The sequence below is a fragment of the Pongo pygmaeus genome, chromosome 23 (genome assembly GCF_028885625.2).
Source record: "Pongo pygmaeus isolate AG05252 chromosome 23, NHGRI_mPonPyg2-v2.0_pri, whole genome shotgun sequence".
NCBI lineage: Eukaryota > Metazoa > Chordata > Mammalia > Primates > Hominidae > Pongo > Pongo pygmaeus.
In genome coordinates this window covers 11,947,798-11,952,106 of record NC_085931.1, presented here as the reverse complement: position 1 = coordinate 11,952,106, position 4,309 = coordinate 11,947,798, and the positions used below count along the sequence as shown (strand labels likewise).

Here is a 4,309-nt window from a genome sequence, read left to right as displayed (position 1 = left end):
TGCTCCAAGCACAGCATCTCCCTTGTGGTTGGAATCTGCTCCAACATCCAAGCGGGTGCCTAGAACCTCGAGTGGCACCAACTTAGACCATGCTGCTTCCTGGAAACACAGATCTATGATTGAGTTTAAATACAAAGTGGGCACAATAACAGACTAACAACAAAACTAATAGTAACATAGAAATATAATAAAATATTGTAATACAAGTTATGTGAATGTGGTTTCTCTCTCTCTGAAAATATCTCATTGTATGGCAGGCCCCTTCTTGAGATGCTCACATGCCCACCTCATGAGAGAGGTGAGTGACACACGCTGAGCCGTGGGCCACATGACACCTTTCCCTCTGCGGTGGACCCCGGTCCCTGGCACCCTCTGCAGCCATGGGTCATGTGACACCTTTCCCTCTGCAGGGGCCTAGGTCCTCCCACTCTCACACTTTCTGCAGCCATAGGCCATGTGGCACCTTTCCCTCTGTCCTGCCCTGGGTCTTCATGCCCTCTGCAGCCATGGGCCATGTGACACCTTTCCCTCTGTGGTAGTCCCAGGTCCTCATGCCATGATGGTGTTTGTGGTCCGGCCTCAGCAGCAGGCAGTGTCCATGACTAATGGGCAGGTCGCCCAGATGGCTGAATATGCTGGATGAGGGGATTATTCACATTGGGGCCAACTTCACCAGGCTCCTTAGAGCAGGGCATGATTTAAACTCGTGAAACATTTATTCCTGAAGTTGCCGTTGACCTCAGGCGGCTGAAACTGCAGAGAGCAAAACCTAGGATGAGGGTACCGCTGTGGACCACTCCTGTGTCTGCGTCTCCAGGGCAGGGCAAGGGTTCACGATGTGAAGGTGGCTCTGCCCGGGTCACAGAGGGCAGGCAGCGGCAGTGCAGGGCAGGGGTTCACGATGTGAGGGTGGCTGTGCCCAGACACAGAGGGCAGGCGGTGTCGGTGCAGGGCAGGGGTTCATGATGTGAAGGTGGCTGTGCCCGGGTCACAGAGGGCAGGCGGCGGTGGTGCAGGGCACTTCACTGTCCCCAGGGGAGAGGAGAGAAGCTCTCAGGCCCTCCCTCACCCGGAACGCTGCTCTGGTGGGCTTTGAAGCCACCACGCTATCAGCAAAGAGACTTGCTCAGTTTCCTTGGTAGAGGGAATTCAGTGGCCCATGAGAGACTTCATAGCTAAAGAAGAATCGTAACAGGCAGCCAGTGTCAGTGATAACTCCAGCAATGCTACAACGGCACAGCTGACAAACAGGGAGGACACCAGGTGACAACAGAAGCTAACATTGGCATCATCAAGGCATGCCAGGGATCGATACCCAACATCAGAAGCCGGGGGTGCCAGAAGGGATTCTCACCTACGGGCTTCAGGGAAGATGTTTCTTCCTGGCACCTTGACTTTGGACTCCTGGCACCTTGACTTTGGACTCCTGGCTTCTACATCTAACAGACATGCACTTCTCCTGTTTCGAGCCATCCAGTTTGGTGCTTTGTTATGAAGCCTAGATAATTAATATGACCCTGAAGGAAGAAAAATACAGCAGCAAAAAAATACGATCCTTTTTAGCTCATAAGCATGATGATCGGGCACTCATGCACACATGTGAGATGTGTCACCCTCCAACCCTGTTACGTTAGCACATTATCCACCTGACATGAACTTAAAGAAAATGAATAAATACTCATTGATGGTTAAAGTGGTTCTGATGTGATTCTAAACATCTGTTGGGATGATATTTAAGACAGCTGTGTTATGTATTGGGAACGCAATATAGAACCAAAATGGAGAAAATGTTTATATGTTGTAATCAAACTGGTCACGTGATGATGTCACTAGCCTGTGATTTTATATATTCTATACTATATATATTATTTATATATAATTTATATGTATATAGATTGTAATATCTAGAGTGATCACTCTAAGAAGATGAAAGAAAAACACAGATATAAAAATGAGCCAAAAAGTAATGTTAAAAATTGCTTCTTGCCATAGAATGTAGAAAAAAAAGAGAAATGAAAAGCAGAACAAAAAAATAAAAGAACCAGAAAACAGACAAAAAATGCCATACTTAATCTCTAACATAACAATAATTACATAAAGGGTAAGCAGACTAACACACTAATTAAGACACAGATATTTGAAGAGTAGGTTTAAATACATGACCCAATTTTATGTAATTTACAAAATGCTTACTTCAAATATCATGACATATACGGGTTGAAAGTAAAAGCATGGGGAAAGAAATGTCATGCAATCATTAATGAAAAGAAAGCAGGAGTTGCTATATTGATATCAGAAAAAGTAGACTTAAGAGCAGGTAAAATTACCAAATACAGAAGGGGACTTTATACAATTATGTTTAAAATAACCTAAAAGGAATATATACCAATACTAATTATGTATGCTAATTGTGCACCAAATACCACACCTGCACAGATGTGAAGCAGAAACTAATGGAGGTGAAGGGACAAACAGAGGAATCTCAAAGTATAAGTCTTAGAACTTGAGGCCCCTCTCCCAACAATTGTTAGAACAACCACACAGAAAATCATCAGGGACACAGAAATGACCTGTGCCATCAACCACCTGTATCGAAGTGGTCATTCTAGAACACTCCACATTTCAACAGCAGAACACAGACTCTTAACTGCACATGAAACATTCTCCAGGAAGATCACACATTGAGATGTAAGAAACATGACTAAAGTTAAAAGTAATGAAAGCACACAAGTGTCTTCTGTGACTACAGTGGAAACACTAGGCATCGTCAACAGAAGGACACATGGGGAATTAATCGCTATGTATCAATTAAGCAACAAAAAATCAGGAAGTAAATTAGTTTTCTAACTTTGAGATGAAGACAAAACCACAACATACCAAAATGAATTAAATGCAATTATCAAATGTAGTCAAAGCATTACTAAAAGGGAAATTTATAGCTCTAAATGCATGTATCTAAAACATAAGAAAGATCTTAAGTCAATGCTGCATCACTCTAGGAACCTGGAAAAAGAAGAACAAACTAACTCAAAGAGGCAAAAGAATGAAATAATAGAGTAGCATGTAAATTCATGATATAGAGACTAGAAAATAATAAACAGAAGGAAATAAAACACCAAACATTGGTTATTTAAAGATGCTTTGAAAACTGACAAACCTATAGGTGACCCAAGAAAAAAAGGAAATCTGAACATATCACAATAATAAGATTAAAATAGTAATTATGAAATTCCTACAAACTAATACTCAGGACCTGACTGCTTCATGCCTACATTTATGAAATTCCCACAAACTAAAACTCAGGACCTGACTGCTTCATGCCTACATTTACCAAACAAAACGATGAACTCACACGAATCTTTCACAAACTGTTCCCAAATAACAGAGAAGAAGGGATTCTCCTCCACGCATCGCATGAGGCCAATATTACTGAAATACCAAAGTCAGACAAAGACCTCACAGGAAAACCACAAGTGAATATCTCTGAAGAATATGGATGAGAAAACTCTCAAATATCAGAACACGCAATCCAGCAGTATGCGTAAGAAATTACACGCCATGACCAAGTAGGACTTATCTCAGAAATGCAAGATTTGCTTAATATGCAAAAGTAAATCAATGTAATGCAACATTAATAGAATAAATGACAAATATATACTATCAATATATACACAAAAAGCATTTAACAGAATCCCACACTCTTTCATAATAAAAACAATGAGCCAACTAGAAATAGATTCAAACTTCAATAACCTTTAAACAGATTTCTACAAAACCAACAGCTAACATCACACTTAATGGTGAAAGACAGAGGCTTCCCCCTAAGAACAACCACAAGACAAGGTTGCCTACTCTTGCCAATTTTATTTATATTGTTCTAGAGCAGGGGTCTGTCCCCAGCCCCCGGGCCATGGGCCAGAACTGGTCCGTGGCCTGTTGGGACCCAGGGCACACAGTAGGAGGTGAGCAGCAGGTGAGTGAGTGAAGCTTCATCTGTATTTATAGCCACCCCCCAGTGCTCCCATTACTGCTTGAGCTCCGTCTCCTGTCAGATCAGCGACTGCATTAGACTCTCATAGTAGTGTGAACTCTATCATGAACTGTACACGCGAGAGACCTAGGTTGCACGCTCCTTATGAGAATCTAATGCCTGATGATCTGTCACTGTCTCCCGTCACCCCCAGATGGGACCATCTAGTTGCAGGAAAACAAGCTCAGGGTTCCTACTGACTCTGCATTATGGTGAGTTGTATATTTTTTTCATTATATATTGCAATATATAGTAACGGTAAAGTGCACAACAAATGTA

The 4,309-nt window shown here is 42.1% G+C and overlaps 1 non-coding gene across 1 annotated transcript; it reads left to right on the top strand.

The window, feature by feature from the left end:
• Positions 1 to 1,552: 1,552 nt before the first annotated feature.
• LOC134739372 (small nucleolar RNA U13) lies at positions 1,553 to 1,652 on the top strand. Its single transcript, XR_010125968.1, has one exon. It is a non-coding gene; the product is annotated as a small nucleolar RNA U13 (small nucleolar RNA).
• Positions 1,653 to 4,309: the final 2,657 nt, after the last annotated feature.